Raw genomic sequence first — 21,325 nt, 5'->3', positions numbered from 1 at the left:
AGAGTCCAACTCGAGGGGCTCATACTTTTATTAAAATCATTGCCAACATGCCTCTGGAGAGGCTAGTGTAGTAAGAAAGATGTTTCAGGTTGTGAGATAAGAGTTCGTGCAGTGGTTTCAAACTTTTTCAGCCCCAATTCATAAAACAGCGATTCTGGTTAAAGCAGGGGAGGCCTAAAGCCCTGTACACTCCAACTCCCTGTCTCTATTGTGGGGGCCCCCAAAGGCACCTCCAGGGGACCCTAGGGCTTAGAGGAATAAATTCTGAAAATCTCTGGGCAAAGGCAAGATTGAGCATGGTCTGCTGGGGTTGGGGAAATGGGGGCTGAAACATGATTAACTGATAGAAATCATCTCTTCTCTCTTTATTTGTGGCTCTCAAATCAAATATGTTTGGAAAATGATGTTGATTAATCACACTAATACCAGACTTTTGAGTACAGAAATTAACTTTCTGATGAACTCAGGAAAACCAGTTTGTATAACTGCCTGCCAAGGTTCCATGTCTTTATAGGTCATGAGATTTGATGAAGACTGAATTTCCCACAAGTACTTCTCTCTGAAATATGTTGCGAGATGCTGAAAGAATTTGGAACTTTAAGAAATGGTGGTAACAGTGATTCCTGTGGGTGTCTGAGCTGAGTTGCATGGACAGAATGAATAGGCTGTTAGCCTGAGAGCACCTGGCTATGGCATCAGGGGTCTGGTTCCACAAATGGGGTAGCAGCCAATATCCAGGAGCTCCTCTGTCTTTCCTCCGGGGTGTGTGTAGCTGCTCCGAGCTAGGAGGCCACTGTTCTGAAGGGGTGTTTTGTTATTCTGGACTCCAAGTGAGGACAGACGGCATGTTGGGAGTGAGTTAGCAGAGAGCGAGCCTGAAGGGTTGTCCGAGACACACCCAGCTGCTCCTTACCGGGCCTCTCTAATATAGCATTTTCTTGCCAAGCACAGAGCTTCCTTTGCTTTTGGCTTCTCAACAATGTTACAGAAAGGTTCAGTTAAAAGTTCACTCCTAAAAGTGAAATACAAACACTCTAGAAGAGGCCTGGCTCTACAGTAGAATGGGCTCTTTCCTAGGACCACCTGGTGTGGGTATAGCTCCTTTTCCCCAAGTCTGTCTCCTCCCTTATGAACTGGCAATATGCATGCACCTTTTAGGTATTCAAAATCCCTGACAGAGAATATCCAGGGGAGAAGGAACCCCAAGAGGTTCCAAGCCTTTTACCTCTCAGGCTTAGCTGTGTCTGAAGCTCCAAGGCTCCATTTCAATGAGTATTGACTGCAGCACTGGAAATTACACCCAGGAAAAGAATAAGCTAGAATCCACTGACCCTCACTGAGTTGTGAAGAGTTGCTTTCCTTTATTCCACAAGAATTTCATAATAAGAAATTCAGCTTTGTGTCAGGGTCTCTCTGTGCTCAAAAGGGATTATACCTGGAAAAAATATCTTCTTTTCCACTGATCCAACCAGCAAGGCTATTCCTTTCTCCATTAGGTCAACCATTTGGTTCCCTTCTTAGACCAACTCATAGCACCTGTGTGGAGGCAGAGGCTGAATCAGAAGACATCCTAAGGTCCCTTCCAGCTCTAATTACAAATGAAACCAAATTAATACCTGCAGCCCAAGGGAAGGTTCCCATACAGGGTGCTACTAAATGTGCTCTCTCTCACCTTCCTGCCTTTTAACATAAACACACACACACACACACACACACACACACACGGCCTGTACACACTTAGCTTCTAACTGCTACAGTTAGAAGTCTCTAGAGAGAATTTGCTGTAAATCCTATCTCTTTTGAGGATGTATGTTATGCAGAGAGAGGAGGACTGAAGAGAGTTAGGAAAGATTTAATTCCTACCTTGACAGAGTTCTTCAGGTGAGGGGACGGAGGCCGCAGCAGTGAATGAGGCCCCGGGATAGATAAAGCCTCCTGTGCTAGGTCAGGTGAGCAGCAGGAAAACCAAGACCAGAGACAGTTGCCAGGGGTGGGTGCTGAAAGGCCCAGCACAGGCTGCTGTTTGAGGATAGCTCTTACGTGTGTACTTGCAAGAGGAGCAAGTTAGCTGGGACAAAAATGCTTCTCCTCGACTGTTGAGTGTGGTCAACCCCTTGCTTTTCCTTTGGCTGTTCCGTTTGGGTCCAAGGCTCCAGGAAGCAAGGCCAGAGTGTTCTCTGCTTCCCCTCCCCCCAGGCACTGGCCTGAGGCTGCAGGCTGGTCAGCAGCTATCCAATCAGTGTGTCAAGAGCTGTAAATAAAAGGCCACATGTGCGCACTGCAGTAGGCTATGAGAAGAATCTAGATTGAATTACACAAGCCAGTTGTGGAGACAGGGTGGGGGAGCAGGAGAGAGAAGCCTAGCTGCCCTTCAAGGAAATATTTTCATTCCAGCACACTCCTCCCTCAGCTAGAAGCCATCGAAGCCTTGCTCTGCGAGGTTCCAGTCTGGCCTTTGTCTCAGTAGAGGAGTCACAGTGCCTGAGACTCCTCCGAGTCAAAGCCTTTGCCGGGGGTGACATATCTTCCAGTAGATTTAGATGAGTCTTCTGGGCCAGAACACGCAGACTCCCTAACTAGCAGGTGGCAGCAAAACCGTTTCTGTATATGTACTAGTGAGTTATTCAGTATTTGCTTTAGTTATAAGACTAAAGTGAGAGTAAATTGATACTTAAACAAAATTGTTTAAAGCAGGTGGCTGGAGTCTGGCTTGGGTCTTGAGTATTCAGGAACCTAGGTTCTGCATGATTCAGAGCAGGGATTTTTGTGTGGACAGGTTTGTGTTCAAATCTGACACTGCTGGCCAGCTGTGGACTTTGCGAAGTTACTCCACTAAACTTCAGCCTCCTCATTTGTAAAACTGTCCTATTTTCCCTCAAAGGTTTGAGGTAGAATTAAATCAGCCATTGTATATAAAGTGCCTGACACCAAGTAAGTGCAGTTATGGCCACTATTATTATTATGTCTTTGGCAGATGACCCATGGAGTCCTTTCCTCTCTCCCTTCCCAACTTCCCAGAAAACCTAAAGGCTCTAGGACTAAGGAATGGGCAGGCAAAACGTCTTTAAAAGAGCCAAAGGAAATGGAAAGAGTCATGCTCCTTTTTTCCCTTCCCAGTGCTAGGACTGAATCAGTCATGCTGTCTGATTATACTCTGGACTGGCAAGCTGGCCTGGGAAGCCTAAGGCTCTCCCAAACCAAAGATACCAATCCATCTCTAGTGTTACCTGTTGTGGGGCACGCTCCCAGCCTGCTGGTGCTTCTCCAGGGGCCCCAGGTCAGATCCCTGAGATGTAGGAAAGAAACAGTCTGATCCCAAGCTGGCAGGATAGGTCTGTCCAGGCTGTTGTCTGCCCATCACAGCTGCCTGTGAGGCCTCTAGGTTAATAATAGCAACCCTGATGCCAATGGATTAAGACAGCACTGTAGGAGGTGTTTATTTTTACACTCTGGCGTCAGTATCAAGTTCTACTGGTTACTGCCCAAATCTAGGGCAGCTTCCTGCTATAGGAATGGCCTCAGGCTTCTTCAGGATGCTAAGTTGGATTCTGGAGGAAGCAAGCCTTGGTGAAAACAGCTCGCTACTAACAGGGACAGGCAAGGGGACAGGGAACAAACAGCTGTCATAGGTCCAGCTGTCTGGTCCCAAATCTCTGGGACCAGGTGGGCCTCAAGTGAGAGCTGTTGCTTATAGCATTCTCCCGAGTCAGATAGGCCCTGGACAAGAGATCTAATACATTGTTTTGGAAAGGGGCGAGCGCGTTGCAGTGAAATGATCTGAATAAAATCAAGAAAAGACTGTCACTCAACCTACTAGAAACTCAGCCTTGTCAGTCACAAGCCAGATAGTGCAGTGAGTGCTGACATTATAAGAAAAAGAAAAAAGCCCACCTGGAAGGCTTTATAGAATGATTAAAACAAAGGAAGGCTAGGCTGGTCTTTAATTGATTTGTATAGAGTTTTTAACAGGTACTATATAAATCCCTTGAAAATTTACTTGGCCAGAGCTTCTTTCCTAGACATGACACAATAAGACAGACAGAAACACCAAGAAACCAGCCCTCGTCTGGTCAGGAGCCAGTGCCCAGAAAATTTTTCCTGAAAGCCTCTTTATCCCCAAGGCCTAGAGATTGGGGTACCAGGGACCATACACTTTGACCACAGTCTCCGAAACTCTGTGGTTATCCCACTTATCTCCCTGAAAGGCAGCTCTTAACACAGATTTCACCTTGTCCCATCAGGCAGACACGGGTGTGAGGAGGCTGACAGCTGGACAGCTATGTAAATAGACATATACCGGCCTAGGGAGGGGCTGTGAGTGCAGCAGACTGCTGGGGAATGACAAAAATGTACACACACCAGGTAGGAATGCTCAAGTGCAAAGACGCAGCCACGTGCACAGCAGCAAAGCCTCCACCGTCTTCCTGCCTGCGGCTGACTCATGACCATGGGCAGTGACACAACATATCCATTTCTTGAGGAGCCAGGGTGCTGGCAGAAAGGGAGGCCGGTGAACCACTCATTCAATACATTTTTCCTGTCATTCAGGGCTTATCCAGCCAGTCATCAGAACAACAATGCAGCCTCAGAAACAACCAGATTGGATCACTAGAGATACGGGGTTTGATCTCAGCTCCATCTGGAAGCTACCCATGCCTAGGTAGTGGCAGGAGGCCCAAGGATAGGAACACTGCTTTCATTCTTGGCTTTTTCTCCAACTTGCTAGGTCATCCGGGGGCAGGGTACCTGTCCTCTCAAAGCTCTAGGTTTACCACCAGAAAAGGGGCTAATTGTATCCACCTTCTGGTATTGTGGCAAGGACAAAAATCTGAACAATTAAAATAATAGGTAGCAAGAAATGTAAATGCTGTACATTCTTTGGACCAAAGAATTTCAGAAATGTAATGGTTATTCATGTATATATGAGTAGGTGGAGAGCCTGGCCTTCTGTGTCTTTCCTTCTCCTCGGTTCCAGTGGCCACGTTGGACAGTACAGGCGGTCTGGTCCTGGATGTGCAGTTCTCTTCTTTCAGGACTATAATCCCCACCTCTGGTTTGAGGAATGGTGGAAACAGTTAGAAATCTGCTTCCCTAGATACCTAATAAGGTGTTAATCTCCATTAACGTGTAATAGAGAGAGTAGAAATATGCAGGCAAAAAGTAACCCCTCCACTCACTCACTTGCTCCATCTACGAACCTAATTCTCCCCTATGCCTGGGCCCGGGACATGAATCTGAGGCTTACATCCCATTGATATGGCATTCAGCATTAGTACTTACAAACTGGCCTTAACCTAAAGGCCTGAGAAAGCATCGCTGATGAAAGGATGCATTCCACTGCGCAGTTGGAACAAAGGCAATACTGTATTCTAAACCCAACAAAAGCCTCCACTCTTTTTAGTCCAGCAATCCGTCAGTATGGAGTTAGTTTGCCAGGTCTCCAGAGCTCTTGGAGAGGAGAAATAGAAATCTATTCTTCGTTGATGCTGACACCTCCTTTTCTGCAAGTGCCTACCCTGGCATTCAAAACAGATATTCTGACATCCTGCGGCCTCTGGAGAGATCCACCCTCCTTTCAGCAAACTCTATCTGGAAAGGGCCAGATAGTTAATATGTACTGGAACACGTAGTGAATAATTAGGCTTGGTGGGCCACAAAGTTCTGGCATATACACAGAAGATGCCAAAAAAACGTATACACATTTTAAGAAAGGAAAAAGCTGTATTAAAATTGTAATACTCAATACATACTGATAACAAAAGCTGAATATAGGTCATGTGTATACATTTTTATAACAAGTACATTTACATTTAAAAATGTAAAAACTATTCTCAGTTTGTGGTCTGTATAAAATCACCCTGGCACGGGCCATAATTTGCTGACTTCCACTCTAGATCTTAAAGGCCTATCTATTCAGTCTGTAACCTCAACATTCAAACTCTGCTTGGCCTGCCTAGATATCCTTTTCCTCTTACCGCAGGGCTGATGCATTATTTCAGAAGCAGCTCCCTTCCAAGGAGCCACTGTGGAATGTGAAGGAAGAATTCTGAGGTTATTTGTATTGGAGTTGACAGACAGGCTAATTCCCCTTGTATAAAGTGCTTCAAAAACATCTGTGGAATTTAGCTTATTGCATTATCATTCTGGAGTGCAGACTGAGCCATAAACAGCTTTTATCTTTCTATTTCTGTTTAATAATACTACCCCATGTCTCTACCAGGCCTTTTTTTTTTTTTTCCTGCTCCCAGGTCCCAAACCTACACTTGAATTGGCTCAGGTCCCAAATCCTCCTGTCCTCCCCAGCCCTCCCACTTCTATATGTGGTATGCCCGTGGAAGGCAAGGAAACTATCAACGGTCAGATGGGTTTGCACACAGTAAACATGGATGTAAGGCGTCAGGGTAGGAGTGAGCTCATTTTGAGCCAAGACTTAAGCCTGACTGTGAATCTAGGATTTATCATAAATAGTTACAGGTTTTGTAAACAGGGATCAAACTGCTAGAGAAGCAACCTAAGAACATTGTGCAAAGGGTCAGGAACCAATGAAGCAATACCACCCCACACACCACAGACTAGAAGGAAATAAATGACTTACAGCCAAAGATTCATACTTAAAATAATAGCTATTATTTTATTATTTACTATGCTACCCACTGGCTTGATGTTTGTCATAAATGCATTTCTAATCTTCACAATAACCATGCAAAATAGATATTATTATCCCTATGTTGTAGTTGAGGAAACTGGGGCTCTTGCAGAGATAACTTGATCCAATCACAGAGCTAGAAAGTAGGGGAGTTGGGTATGGAACTCTGATTCCCTTCAAAGTCCTTGTTCTTTCCACTATAATATACTGCTAATATCCTTGGTGGAGAAGAACAATAAGCAAATGCCTTAATTTAGGTTCTCTTTAAACTTTATAGCAGCAATCTGTTGGTCTGCTCTTTACTATAGTCTGAATATCAATGAATGACAAAGGGCTTAAAATCATAAGGATGACAATTTTGCGTGGTAGTGATTCAGGTCAAATCAATACAGCTATATTCACATTTAAGCTGGGGCCTATTTGAGCTAACATTTGTTGATTCTTTATGATAATAAACAGGATTTTAATATGTTATATTTTTGCCTGTAGCCAAAGGAGTCTCTTTTCAACAGTGGTATATGTGTATACCATCGTATATACCATTATAACATTGTATAATCAATGTTATCTTGTAAACAATTTGGCTGAATTGTAGTTTCCCCTTTACCCAGGCCCCAGATTATTAGTTGCCAAATATCTACTCTCTTTTTCTCTTTCAAATTAACAGAAGCCTGATATTCAGCTGCGCACAATGCTGCCGAACTGAAACTCTACATTTCTACCTCCCTTGGAGGTAGGTGCAGCCATTTGACTAAGTTATGGTAGAAGTGTTTGTGAGACTTCTAGGTAATTTCTTTTAAGATGAACAGGCTGCATCCTTCTTCTTCCCTGCCTCCATTTTGAAGCTAGGAAGGTAGGTGTGATGGTTAGAGCTGCAGTTGTCATCTTGGATTGTTATTACGGATGGCTTTGGGATAGCAGAGCAAAAAACTGGAAGGCACTGGGTTTCAAACGACTGTGGAGCTGCCATACCAGCCCAGGACTGTCTACCTCTGGATTTTTCTTGTTAAGAAAGAAATAAATTTTCATCTTATTTAAGTCACCAGTTTTGGGTTTCTGTTACTCATATTTATTTCCACTTTATACATCCTACCACATCTCAATAACCACAAAATCTTATTAATTCTGTCCACCCTTCTCTATCCCCAGTGCTACTGTGTTTCCCCGAAAATAAGACCTAGCCAGACCATCAGCTCTAACGCGTCTTTTGGAGCAAAAATTAATATAAGACCCGATATTATATTCATTCCATTCCACTCCACTCCACTCCACTCCACTCCACTCCACTCCACTCCATTCCACTCCACTCCACTCCACTCCATTCCAGTCTTATAGTAAAATAAGACCGGGTCTTATATTAATTTTTGCTCCAAAAGACGCATTAGAGCTGATGGTCCGGCTAGGTCTTATTTTCGGGGAAACATGGTATTACCCAAGACCAAGGTATACTTATGAATTGTCTGAACTCTTACATCAGCCTCTAACCTGGTCTCCCTTCCCAGAGCCAGCCTTTCAAAAAGAAGTCCATTTATATCACCCTTTTGTTAAAAAACCCTTCCAACATTTTCCATAAAATCCACACTCCTTGAAAGTGTATTCTGCCCTTCACAACCTACCCCTGCAGTTGCATCTTTTGCTGCCCCGACCTGGACCTACAGTTACACCATCTGTACTGATTGGAACCTGGCCCCTGCATTTGTCTGCCTAACTCTTAATCATCCTTCAGGTTTTAAACTGAAACATCACAAGTTCAATGGCTTTTCCTAGACCACATTATGTGTCCTAGTTATATGCTCCCGAAGCACCTTGCCATTCCCTGTATTGTGTCTTATAATCGTTTGTTTAGCTTCTAATGTTAGACAGCAAGCTCCATGGAGGCAGGAATCCATCCAGTCTATCAGAATTTACTATTAGCACAATGTCTGGAGCACACAGATTAATATTTTTGAATGAATGAAATTTTCAAGAGGGGAGCCAAGCAATATGTTTCAAAATTTGAAATAAGTATACTCTTTAGTCTACTTCTAGGAAATATATTTAAAAGAAATACCATGATAAAAGCACAAAAGATATATACATAAGGATGTCCACTGAAGTACCATTTATAAAAGCAAAAATTAAAAATAATATTCTAAATGCTTCCTCATTAGTGACTTGATTAAATAAATTGAGGTAATCCACGTAATGAAATACTCTACAAAACATAAAAATAACATTGTGTTAGAAGAGTTACTGGGCTGAAACTATGTGCATAACAAATAGTTTTTAAAGTACAATTCATGGTATGATCCCATTTTTATTTTTTAAAACTATACACATTTTCTTCTTTTTGTTTATCTGTATTTTCTGAGTTTTCTGGCAGTAAATGGGCTGATGGAATCTTCTAGGCCACCTGGGATCCTCACAGGCCCGAAAGCCGAGGCCACATGGACCATATTCATCACAGGAGACACGAGGGACCACCCGCTTATAGTCGTAGGGTAAAAAGTATGAATTAAGTGCCTAACCCCTTATTTCAGGTAAGAAGCAAAAGCTACAGGCATGTCTAGGGCAAATTATAACTTGCTGACCAAGTTATTTGTTATTTTGAAAGAGGCAAGTTACAGTCAAAGTTCCAAAATGCCTTACGTGAGCTTGAGGAAATTGTGGAAATAAAAACAATTAAAATAAGAATATTCTTGAAACTGTGCCTGTCGCTTTCATGAATAATTTAGTAAAATACCTGGTCACACCTGAAGAGGGGGAGATTTTCTTGTACTTTTGTTTATATTGAATTATCTAGCAGGCATTTAAGTTGACAGGTGGACATAAACATAACGGTTAGTTATCGTTATAAGAGTTAAGGATACAAGGGTTACATACAGTGCAGAGGACTATTAAGCAAGGAAGTGTATTATAACTATTTATATACATTTTCTCTTTCCTCCTTGGTTGCCTGTTAGGGCTAGAGACAGTCTTGTTCGTCTTTGACTCATTTAACCTCGCCCAGTGCCTGGCACATGGCTTAAAATGTTCACTGAATTGAATTAAGGGAGGAACGGAATCTTTACCAAGCTAAATTGGAAAAATTCCTTTTTCTAGAGCAGCATTTGACTCACTATAGCGTTGGACTTATTTACGCTCACTTTATGCTAAACCTCCTTATTAGGGTGTGGGTGCTGAGAGGATAAAGGGCATACAGTGGTCGGCTTCTGGAATGTGCAGGGCGAGTAGGCCTAGGTACAACTCCTCTCCTGAGTTCCCACTGTTACTGGGAGCCACAGCATGAGAACCAGAACAGCATGTTCCAGCCAGAATGACAGACGTCCCTCTCTCCCTCTTTCTTCATCTCTCACCCCTTCACCTCACCTTCAACTCTGCCCTGTTAGCTGCTTCCAACGGGGCTGCTGAGCAGCCAGGAAAGAATGCAGGGTGTGTCTTCAAAAGTCCAGCACTCGCTGAGAAACATTTTTCCTAAAAAAGGGAAGTCTGTAACATTACATAAGGCTCGGCTCTCCTCACTGGGAGTTTTTCCAACTCCAGCTGGAGAGATTCCTCAAGCTGTTTAGAGTTTCAGGAAAAGGGTTTGGAATTTCCTGATTGGCCAAGCGATACTGGAGCATCTCTGGGTAGAGATGGGGAGGTTCCAGGAGAGAAAGCAGTGACTTTGTGCTCCCACTGCCCCTCACTTGTGGTCCCACTGAGCTCCCCTGGGGACAGGAAATAGCACAGTCCATTTATTGTTAAAATCTCAGAACAAGGACAAGCCCTACTGCCAAAACCAAGCCCAAATGGCATCAAGCCTTTGGGGCCCAGCCAAAGGAGGCAAGACCTGCGGAATCTAATAGCCCAACCCAGAAGCACACCACCCGGGGTCTGGAAGGGCTTGCTTCCCGGCTCAGGCAGACGCCTGGAAGAATTTGTTCGTGGACCTGAGAAGCACATATGCTAAAGTCTTGCCTAAGGAGTACATGAAGCAGTCAACAAACATTAACTGAGCACCTACAAAGTGTAGGCACTGCACTACGTGAGCAAAACAGACCTGGTGCCAGCCTTCATGGAGCTTCCGGCTTACCTGGGGAGATGGAACAAATATTCCAGTAACTGTGACTATAGAAAGGAGGCCTCTGGAATGTGCTGCATTCACAGGAAAGACAGCTAATCCATAAAAGCCAACTCTGTGCAGGGAGGCCATTAGCATATTTATCAATCAGAGACCAGCTTATACGCAATTGGCAACCGAAATTATCTGTATTTGAATGGAAAACTCTGGCCCTTGAAGGAGTCACTAGAATCTATCGATAACCTGCTCTCAGTTGAGCTCCGTTTTTATTTCCCTGCATTTTGCTGGCGTCAGTCCCTATTCACATCACACACTTTTACTTGAGGCTTTGGCACTCACTTCAGCTAACCAGTTATTGTCCATTACAACGAAGAAATAGAACCCCAGCTCTCTCCTTCTGGGTGTTTGCCTTTTTCTGCGGGGCCGTCCAAACCTTATGTATACTGTCTTTAGGAATACTCTGCTCTCCTTTTCTCTTTACCTGGATACGAAGATAAACAAGTAGGACTTTGGATCCTAAGATAACTAACTCCTAAGCAGGAGTTTGCTGTCCCTCTTTTTCTCTCTGCTCGGTTATCAATTCATTGTCCTTGACCACAGGACCTCACAGAAGAAATGAAAAACACAGCAGACATTTCAGAGTTCACTGCCTCATCTTCCTGGAGAAGATAAAAGACTATCTAATTAAACCAGAATGCCAGAGAACAGGGGTTTTCTTCTTCTTTTTTTAAATTATAAACATTAATTTTAAAAAAGCTTTAAAAAGCTTTTGGTATTTTGGTAAAACTTTTAAAACGTACACTTTTACTTCTATACGTTTTTGTTTTATATACAGTATATAGGCTATAACTTAACTTTTTCTTGATGACTCACTATGAACACTGCTTAATATACTAAGCTAAAATACAGTTTCGTTCTTAGTGTCTGTTAAGTACTTGTATATAAAATCCTTAAACCCATAAGACTGTGTGTTAAGAGGAAATATGGTTCACTTTTGCCATTTCTATTCCATAGAGTCCTAGAAGTTCTAGCCGGAGCAATTAGGCAAGAAAAAGAAATAAAGGCATCGACGTCTCTGTTTGCAGATGACATGATCTCTGTTTGCAGATGACATGACATGTAGAAAACTCTAAAGTTTCCCCCTAAAGCTGTGAGAACCAATAAATGAATCTGACAAAGTTACAGGACTTTTCAACATATAAAACACACAGGACAAAATCAACACATAAAAATCAGTTGTGTTTCTATTCACTAGCAATCAACAATCCGAAAAGGAAATTAACAAAATTCCATTTACAATAACTTTAAAAAGAATACAATACTTAGGAATAAACTCAACCAAGGAAGTAAAAGACTTGTACACTGAAAAATACAAAATGTTGCTGGGAGAAATTAAAGAAGACACAAATAAATGGAAAGATTTCTTGTGTTCATGGATTGTAAGACATAAGATTGTTAAAATATCGGATGGATCTTGAGATTATAATGCTAAGCTAAATAAGTCAGACAGAAAAAGTAGAGAACCATATGATTTCACTGATATGTGGTATATAAACCGAAAACAACAAAAGAACAAGACAAACAACTGAAAGAACAAAAACTCATAGACATAGACAATAGTTTAGGGGTTACTAGAGGGTAAGGGGGAAAGGGGAGGCGGGGCTCTAGAAGAGGGTAAACGGGGTCTAATATATGGTGATGGAAAGAGAACTGACCTTGGGTGGTGAACACACAATGCAAGATACAGATAATGTATTACAGAATTGTACACTTGAAAGCTATGTAACTTTACTAACAATTGTCGCCCAATAAACTTCAATTTAAAGGGAAAAAAAAGATTGTTAAGACGTCAATATCAGCAATATGCAACAACTGAGATGGACATTATGCTAGGTGAAATACGCTAATCACAGAAAGAAAAATACTGCCTTATTCCATTTATATGAGGTATCTAAAATAGTCAAATTCATAAATCAAAGAGTGGAATGGTCTTTGCCAGCACCTGAGGGAGAGAAAAGTGAAGAGCTGCTGTTCAATGGGAATAAAGTTTTAGTCAAGCAAAATGAATAAGTTCTAGAGATCTGCTGTATAACAATGTACCTATAATCAACAATATATTGTACACTTAAAATTTGTTAAGAGGATAGATCTCATGTTATGTGTTCTTTCTACAATAATAATAAGATGCCAATGCTACCCAAAGCAAATCTATGGATTGTATGCAATCCCTTTCAAAATCCTAAGACACTTTTTGCAGGAAAAAAAACAAAATCCACCCTAAAATTCATATGGACTCTCAAGGGATTCTGAATAGCCAAAACAACCTTGAAAACAAACAAACAAAAACAAAGTTGGAGGACTCACATTTCCTTATTTCTAATCTTATTACAAAATACAGTAATCAAAAGAGTATGGTATTGGCATAAAAACAGACATATAGACCAATGGAATACAATAGATAGCCAAGAAATAAACCCTGGGATTTGTGGTCAAATGATTTTCAACAAGACTGCCAAGCTTATTTAATGGGGAAAGGACAATCTTTTCAACACATGGTGGTAGGGAAACTGATATCTGTATGCAAAAGAATGAAGTTGGGCCTTTATCTTACATTACATATATAAATTAACTCAAAATGGATCAAAGACCTAATGATCAGAGATAAAACTATAAAAAAAACTTGCAGGAAAACACAGGGAGAAAGCTTCATGACATTGAATCTGGCAATAATTTCTCTGATATAACACCAACAGCACAGGCAACAAAAGAAAAACATAGGTAAATTGGACTTCATCACAGTTTTAAACTTTTGTGCATGAAAGCACCATCAAAAGAGCGAAAAGGAACACACGAAATTGATGAACCTATTTGGAAATCACATATCTAAAAAGGGACTTCTATCCAGAATGTACAAAGAACTCTGACAGCTCAACAATAGAAAGACATAAGCGGTCAGACAATTAAGTTCACGAACTCATCCTAGAAAAAGTGCTACATACCTCATTGCTGAATATCAATCACTATGGTCACCTTTGAAGTACTCCCCTTGGGAAGCTATGCACTGATGCCAGCACCTAGTCCACCCTTCAAAGCGATTTTGGAACTCTTTTTCTGCAACGGCCACCAGAGCTGTCATTGTATTACCCTTGATGTCCTGAATGTCATCAAAATGCTTCCTTTCAATATTTCCTTTATCTTCAGGTAAAGAAAGAAGTCATTGGGGGCCAGATCAGGTGAGTAGGGAGTGTGTTCCAATACAGTTATTTGTTTATTGGATAAAAACTCCCTCACAGGGTGGCCGGATGGCTCAGTTGGTTATAGCGCGAGCTCTGAACAACAGGGTTGCCAGTTCGATTCCCACATGGGCCAGTGAGCTGCGCCCTCCACAACTACATGGAAGGACTTGGAATTGATGGGCCCTGGAGAAACACACTGTTCCCTAATATTCCCCAATAAAATTAAAAAACAAAACAAAACAAAAAACTCCCTCACAGACAGTGCCGTGTGAGCTGGTGCATTGTCATGATGCAAGAGCCATGAATTGTTGGCAAAAAGTTCAAGTCATTTTTGTCTAACTTTTTCACGCAGCCTTTTCAGCACTTCCAAATAGTAAACTGTTTGTCCAGTTGGTGCAAATTTATAATGAATAATCCCTCTGATATAAAAAAAAAAATTAGTGACATCGGTGCAACACGTTCGCGAACTTAATTGTCACACCTTGTATAATGGAACTTCTATCCAGACTATATAAAGAACTCTTACAACTCAACATAGAAAGACATAATCCAATTTAAAAATGGGCAAAGGATTTCAATAGACTTTTCTCCAGAGAAAATATAAAAAATGGCCAATAGGCACATGAAAAGATGTTCAACATCATTAGTCAGTAGAGAAACAAAAATCAAAACCACAATGAGACACCACTTCATAACCACTAGGATGACTAGCATTAGAAAAAAAACAACAAAAAAAGAAAATAAGTGTTGGCAAGGATATGGAAAAATTGTACTGCATTACATTGCCGTGGGAATATAAAATGGTATAGCCACTGTAAAAATAGTATGGCAGTTTCTCAAAAAAGTAAACATAGAATTAATTACCACACAATCCAGCAATTCCATTTCTGGGTGCAGAAATACATACCCAAAAGACGTGAAAGAAGGGACTCAAACAGATATTTGCACACCCGGGTCACACCTGTGTTCATTGCAGTATTATTCACAAAAGCCAAAAGGTGGAAGCGTCCCAAGTGTCTGCTGATGATACTGGATAAACAGGATGTATGAATATTATTCATCCATAAAAAGGAAGGAAATTTGGATACAACCTACAACATGGACGAACCTTGAATACGTTATGTTAAATGAAATAAGTCACTCACAAAGAGACAAATATTGTATGACTCAACTTATATGAAGTGCCTAAAGTGGTCAAATTTATGGAGAAAGAAAGTGAAATGGTGGTTGCCAGGGGCTGGAAGAAAGGGGGAATGAGGAGTTAGTGTTTAATGGACATGGTGTTTCAGTTTGAGAAGATGAAAAAGTTCTGGATATGGGTGCTGATGATGGTTGGACAACAATGTGAATATACTTAATGCCACTGAACTGTACACTTAAGAATGGTTAAAATGGTAAATTTTATGTTATATATAGTTTATCACACGTACAAAAAGAGTAAATGTAGTAAAAGAGAGGTTCTGCTATGAGTTATACTTTTTCTTCAGAATCCACCTCTCACTTGCCTATCCCACCCATGGCTGTGTCTCCCAGAGCAATATTGATATCTGGCCACTCAAAATAATATGCTCATTTTGCACGATGGAGTCATTTGACGGGAACTACAATATCATATGCCAATGTCTGTGTGGGTGTTTTCTGAGTAACCTCAACACAGACCAATCAGACTATCTCTATAGAGCCTGCCCTTCCCCTCACATGCAGTGAGCCATCTCCGTCAAGTGACTTTTGACAGAGTGTGCAGTCATTGTGTATGAGTAACAGAAGAAAAGGGTGAGCTATTGTCCTAAATTTGCGGAGAGAAAATTAGAAGTCATAAGCCTCCCCATGAACTAGGGTTGGCAGATTTAGCAAAGAAAAATACAGGACACCCTGTTGTTTATCTGAAATTCAAATTTAACTTGGCATCTTGTATTTTATCTGGCAACACTCTGAAATATTGGAAGTCGAAGAGAAAATAAATCAAATAATTCAGAGTATTCTGGGGTTACTGAGGTCTTAGCAGGGAGCCCAGACAGGGACAAGTAAAAAAGCACATTAAAAACGTATCGATCACCAAAAAAAAAAAAGAAAAAAGAAAAAAGAAAAAAGAAAAAAAGTATTGGTCTTTAGATGACATACCCATGCTTAATCCAACTCAGGAGCCCCTCCCTGCTTTAGTTCCTTTGATGCAAAACTTTATAAAGATAGGTCGGAGGGTAGGAGAAAAAGAAAGTGAAGAGAGAGAAATCAAAGCTAGAAATGGGTGAGAACATACCCAGATTCCTATTAGGCAGGCCTGGCCTCAAAAAGGGACCTTAAACACTTAACATAAAACTCAGAGGAAATCAGATTTTGACTTGGTTCAAAGCAGAAGAGAAACGATAGTGGTAACTGCCCTATGGCCATGCAGCATGAGGGGCACAGGTAACAATACCAGGGATAGTGGTGGGATCTCTCTTCCTTCCAGTAAGCCATACCATTGCCTCCTAAACTCCAATCACTATTTTTACCTGTGGTACTAACATTCTGAGCCCCAGTTACAATTATGCTACTACTAGTCAGGCAAATACTTCTTAGCTTACAAACTCCTATAGCTTTCCAGCCATTGTTTCATCACTCAGCAATATTATTTACTTCCCTATGGAACCTGGGCCCAAACTGAAGGCTCTGAACCCGGTCTTACCCTCAGGAAACTTAATCTGTTTAGGTCATCCTCCTAGGAATCAACAGAAACAGGTTTCAGGCTTTCTGTTCTTTGAGAATTCCATCTTTCAAAGGCCCATGTTCCTGTTTATTATTGACATTCTTTGCTTAGTCGTAATCCCTGCCTGACTCTGGTCTACTGAGAAATAAATGGCCCATATGGCCTGATTAACTATGGTAGTATTTGGGAACCTTTGATATCTCTCACATTAGATATCCCTGCCCGGAATATCTATATTTCCAGTCTCTGAGGTGGGGGTGGTATCCAGGAGCTAAAGGGTAAAATAGCTGAGGTCCTTCATTCCTCCAACCTGTCCTGAAGCAACGCTGACCAGCTACACTGAGTCAGCTTTTTTTAAAAAATTAGTTTCAGGTGTACAGAACAATGTAATAGTTAGACATTTATACCCTTCACAAAGTGATAAACCCCTCCCCCAATCTACTACCCCTCTGACATTGTATTTAGCTGTTACAGTTCCGCTGACTCTATACCTTATGCTGTACTCCACATCCTGTACCTTAATATATATATATGTATATATATATAAGTGTATATATATGTATGTGTATATATATATGTGTGTGTGTGTGTGTGTGTGTGTGTATATATATATATATATATATATATATATATATATAGTTATAGTTGACATTCTATGACCATAGTAATCAAAACAGCACGGTACTGGCATAAAAACTGACACATAGATCAATGGACAGAACAGAGAGCCCAGAAATAAATCCATGCCTATATGGTCATTTAATCTACGACAATGGAAGCAAGAATTTACAATGGGGTAAAGACAGTCTATTCAATAAATGGTGCTGGGAAACCTGGACAGACAAATCCAACAAATGCAGCTGGACCACCTCCTTACACCATATACAAGAGTAAATACACTGAGTCAGCTTTAAAAGCTGTGGCTGGCCTCCAGAATTCTTTCCTAGAGGGAGTTAAGTAGTTAGTCTCTTACTAAGTAGAGCAAGAGGAGCAGTTCACCTGGGCAAAGCTCTTTCAAGATTATCTGGGCAGCCTCTAAGGCACTAGCCAACAAAAATTTCTGCAGCTCCAGCCCGGACTTTTTGTGTTTTGTTTTTCTTGTAAACAGAACATGAGTGGAAAACAGCTGACATATAGAAGCTTGCATGTAAATGAAATTAGATGTATTAATTGAAAGACTGAATATATTGTTTTATGCTGCCAAAATGAGCAGCACAAGTAATTCCACCCATGCTTTTCCTTTTTTCCCCTTTATGTACCTAGTGACACCTTTTCCATTGAAGCACTCTGCCTCACAGCCTCTGCATTGGACTCATTCATTCACTCATTCATCCATTCATCCACCCATCAAATATCTACTGAGCGCTACCATGTGTCAGACACTGTCCTGGGCGCTGGGGATATAAATGAATAGTGTATGGTCCTTGCCTTCAGGGCAGTCCCCCAGCGTCCACAGGGCCAGCCTGGCGGTCCCAAGTCGGCCATGGGCAACAGGATCACAGTGCCCTTCGCAGCAGGTAAAGTGCAGTGGCAGGGGACTGGCAAACTGCCACGCCAAAGGTTTTCCTAAGGTAAAGCTGGATGCGGTGGGGAGCTCCCTTATCCGCTCGGGCAGATACCAACTTGGGAACCAGGGACACACGGGGCGGAGGGCGCAGAGGGCCGGCTGGGGCTGACTATAAGGAGGTCCCCGCGGCAGTCACAGGGTTGGATGCTGGGCCTTCGCGCTCCCCCAGGGCCATCACAGATGGGGGTACAACCGTGACAACCGAGCGCAAGCCAGCTGAGAGGGTGTCTCTGAAGGGACAGTTTGAGGAGACGGTTGGAGTGGATCTAGGGTGACGCCCAAAGGGATGGGTGGTCCTGGGTGTTTGAGGGTTCAGTGGATGCTAGAGCTGAAGGATTAGAAAGAGGACTGAGGATGAGGTGGGTCTAGAGGGTCGGAGCGGACTAGGAAGATGGGGCTTAGGGCACCAGGGGAAAGAGGTGAGGGGAAGGGCGGAGGTGCTGAGGGCTGGGTAGGTGGGCAAAGGGCCTTCTCCTAGGGAAGGGGTCATTCGAAACATGAGGGCAAGGGGTCTCCCGGACCACGCCGAGTCCCGGAGAGGCGTCCCTACCTGGTCTCTAGCCTCAGCGTGGTCCGTCAGCAGCGGCGGCGGCGTCTCGCGCCCTCCAAGGGTCGCGATGCAGCGGGGACAGGCCGGCGGCCCCCTCCTCTCCAAACGGGTTGGTAACGCCCGGTCCCCCCTGCAGTAGCGGCGCCGATGGTCCAATCTGGATTGCCCTCATGCCGCCCCTCCGGAGGGCGCGTTGGTTTGGCCCATTGGGCTCACGGTGCTCGCCCACCTCCCCCGCTCCCGCCGCGAAGGGCACCGCGAGTCACGCGCAGTGCTTTCCCGAGAGGGGAGCGGCGAGGCTACGTCCGTGGCTCCGCCTTATGCGGCCCGCGCCCCGCCCCTTTGGGGTGTGGCCGGTGAAGCGCGGCTCTCGGGCGCTGGAACCGTGAACCCTGGGGCGAAGGCCTACTGGCTTCGAAGGCAGGTGCATTTGCTCGGTGACCTTCGCCTAAAGCATGGATTGTCAACCCCCGTAGAACCTCTTGGGGAAAATAGAAAAATAACAAAACTAAGGCCTGATCTCAGCCGAGACCGATTGAATCAGAATCACTGGGGTGGTGCCTAGGCTTTGATATTTTTAAAAGCACCCAATGCATAGCCAAGGTTAAGAAGTCCTGTTAAAACATGGAACCGACAGTCTCCTTTGACCAAAATTTTTAATCAGCTCCTCTTGAGTCCTCTGCTGGGCTAGGCGCGACTTTGGGCTTCCCTCTCTGGTCTTGTAGAATCCAGTTTAAGCAAGAATCCTGTTAAGTCAATTTAAAGAAAATCCTCTGTCTTTGGTATATGACCATCCATTACCTTATCACCCTGGCGTGGCTTCAGCAAGAATTCTGTTGAGTCCATCTAGCAAGAATCCCCTTTAGCCCTGATGTTTTTCCTCTTAGTAATTGCAGTGGTCTGAATGTTTGCATTCCTCCAAAATTCATGTGTTGAAATCCTAACCCCCAAAGGTGATGGTATTAGTGGATGGGGCCTTTGGGAGGTGATTAGGTCATGAGTAGGATTAGCGCTCTTATAGATCTCACAGCGCTCCCTAGCCCAGTCCTCCAAGTGAGGATACAAGACGTCTGCCAACCAGAAGAAAACCCTACTTGACACCCTGATCTCCGGCTTCCAGCCTCCAGACTATGAGAAATAAATTTCTGTTGCTTATATGTTACACAGTCTGTCGTATTATGGCAGCCTCAACAGACTAAGACTGTAATTTGCCATCCACTCACCCCTACCCCTGCTCCATGGCTGTAAATCCCCACTTGTCCTTGTTGAGGACTGAGTTGAGCTCAGTTTCTCCCCCACTGCAAGACCCCACTGCAGTGGTCCCTATACCTATCACGATGGTTTGCCCCTAAAGTCTGCCTTACCATCTTTAACAAGTGTCATAAATCAATTTTTCTTTTAACACAACTCATGTACTTCCTCCTGTTCCTTATGGCAGATGCAGTGTGGGACATTGAGGATCCTATTGTCTCCTTCTTCTCGTCAAAGGGAGATGGGGGTCAGTGGTCCCTCTAGGTTCCATGCTCTGTGAAAGAGTTAGAGACTGAGACCTTGTGCTCCAGGCACGCATAGGCTTGTTGGGTCAGTCAAGGAAGCAGATAAATGTCATACTAGGTAATGCACCTTCAGGCTTCACAGAAGTGGTGTGAGCTGAGCTTTGAAGAATGAGTGGGAGATAAAGGGTGCGGAGGAATCAGCATGTACAAAAGAACAGAGGGCAACATAACTGATATGATGGACGTGTGGGATGCAATGGAGAAAGCACAGCTGACATAGTCAGGGGTGTGATGATGAAGTCTCCTGTGACAGACCACGGAGTTGGGACTCACCTGTAATCAGGGAGACACTGAAGGGCTTTATGCAGAGGCAGGAATGCCAAATCAAATATAAATTTTAAACATAAAATGCTGAGGGTGGAAAGGGCTACGACTGCTGGCAGGAGGACCAATGAAAAGCCACGTTTATACAGATAATGGTTCAGGGTAGGGAACTTACCCTAAAGTAGGCCAGCTAGAATCTTCTCCCTGAGAATTTGGAATTGGGGAGAGAAAGAACCACAACCTTCCTCAGGATTGGACTTATGATGGAAATTTCAGAACTGTGTGAATGACTATCTTTTACTTGCCGAATGGCCTGAGTAGCAACAGAAAACCAATTTGCTGAGAAGCCAAGTCTAGATACAGAGACAACTTCGCGGGTTCTGGGGGCCTTACAGCAGCTGGTTCCACTTCTGAGAACCAGAACTAGCTTGATTCCTGCCTTTGGTTGATGACACAGCCTTCTATCCATTCATATAGTTTCATTCAGCAAGTGTGGGTGACTTCCTGTTATTCGTGTTCAGGGATAATTTTCAAAAAGGTAAAATCATAAGTCTTATACAAATACAAACACATATTAAACTCACTAGTTAATGAGGGAACCAATAAGATACCAAAACCAGTTCAAATGATTTAGGTTTTAGAAATGTATATTCTCTACCAGACAAAATTTGCATACCCAGGAACAGGAATCATTTGCATTGTTACAGACAGAAACATTTTGCATTATTACCAGTATTTGAACAGATTTGCACTTTAGAAATCTCATTCTAGTCGGAGT

The 21,325-nt window shown here is 42.9% G+C and overlaps 1 protein-coding gene across 4 annotated transcripts in view; it reads right to left on the bottom strand.

The window, feature by feature from the left end:
• RUSC2 (RUN and SH3 domain containing 2) overlaps positions 1-19,056 on the bottom strand; it is a 45,410-nt gene extending 26,354 nt beyond the window's left edge. The window contains exons 1-2 of one of the 4 annotated variants that reach the window (XM_081067602.1): positions 1,864-2,251; positions 1,436-1,536 (exon numbers count right to left, since the gene is read on the bottom strand). The gene's annotated coding sequence lies outside the window, so the exon portion shown is untranslated. Of the gene's footprint in view, positions 1-1,435; positions 1,537-1,863; positions 2,252-18,727 lie in introns of those variants that run through there. The other 3 variants (XM_081067605.1, XM_081067601.1, XM_081067603.1) reach the window with 3 other exon arrangements.
• Between the last annotated feature and the right edge of the window lie 2,269 nt (positions 19,057-21,325).

Source organism: Rhinolophus hipposideros (assembly GCF_964194185.1).
Source record: "Rhinolophus hipposideros genome assembly, chromosome: 11".
NCBI classification, from domain to species: domain Eukaryota; kingdom Metazoa; phylum Chordata; class Mammalia; order Chiroptera; family Rhinolophidae; genus Rhinolophus; species Rhinolophus hipposideros.
This window is presented reverse-complemented; position numbering and strand designations above follow the sequence as displayed.